At 42.4% G+C, this 1,189-nt stretch overlaps 1 pseudogene; it reads right to left on the bottom strand.

Moving 5' to 3' along the window:
- Positions 1-682: 682 nt before the first annotated feature.
- On the bottom strand, positions 683-801 carry LOC135053025 (5S ribosomal RNA; annotated as a pseudogene).
- Positions 802-1,189: the final 388 nt, after the last annotated feature.

Raw genomic sequence — 1,189 nt, 5'->3', positions numbered from 1 at the left:
ACCAACATTGTGACTGGCTGGACTGATGCAGCATAAGACACTGACTACACTGGACTGAGCAGCACAAGACAGCACTAGAATTGCCACCCCACTTTCCTACCGCCACACAGACACTGAGGACAGAGACACGTCCTCTCACTACACTCTCCGAGACTGGAGTGAAAATGGGCGCGACGCACGGCTCCTTATGTGAAATCCAAATTCTGCGAGAATCCGACAGCGGGATGATGACGTTTTGCCTCGTTCTGGTTTCCGAGTCAGGCGGGAAAACCCAAGCCTGACTCGGAACCGGACTCGAATGGTAAAGTCCGGTAGGGTTCGGTTCTCAGAGAACCGAACCTGCTCATCCTTAGTAAAAAGATGGTAAAAATTCTTCACAACACTGGTCAAACACGTATTGATAATACATAAATTGCCCTAAATTGGGAGACCAGATGTGTGGAATTATTGGTCAAAATCGTCATCAAACCCTGAATGTTCTCTTATGAGTACGAGAATTGGTCTTAGAAAATAAGTGTGAAATTAGAACAATTCTACATATGGGGGAATTGCTCTAAATATCAAATGTCAGGTTAAACAAAGCGGCAAATGTAAACATGCATGATACTGTTTGAACAGATTATAGAAAGGATAGTGAATCTGCTGTTAACGTTAGGCACAGAGCATGCCAATGAATAGAAAACCTATACTACACTTGGTCTTCCCAGGGGGTCATCCATCCAAGTACTGACCAAGCCCAACACTGCTTTGCTTCCAAGATCGAATGGAATCGAGCATCTACAGTGTGGTATGATAGTAGGGGTATCGGTGCCCTACTTACTCTGGAATCGCTGATGAAAGTTCACATGAATGAAGAAAAGTAGAGAAATGACCAGGGCTGGATTTTTTTTTTAGAAAAATTAGTTGAATCTGCTCCCAGCATTAGGCACAGGCATAAAGGGTGAAAACACCCATATGCCTGTGGATCGCTGGTGAGAGTCCAGAATATTGATAGGAAACACAGAATAAAGATAAGATGCCAACAAATGGCCTGGAATCAACAAGATGATGGGTGTATAAATCACGATGGATCTATCAGTAAAAAACTTCTACACCGTCAGTCCAATCATATCAAATGAAATAACATAGATAAGACTATTAGTATTGGTCTAAACAAAAATGAAGAGTATGATTACATAAGGTGCTGATA

Source organism: Pseudophryne corroboree, chromosome 2 (assembly GCF_028390025.1).
Source record: "Pseudophryne corroboree isolate aPseCor3 chromosome 2, aPseCor3.hap2, whole genome shotgun sequence".
Taxonomy (NCBI): domain Eukaryota; kingdom Metazoa; phylum Chordata; class Amphibia; order Anura; family Myobatrachidae; genus Pseudophryne; species Pseudophryne corroboree.
Note: the sequence above shows the minus strand (reverse complement) of the source record. Positions and strands in the feature narration are given on the sequence as shown.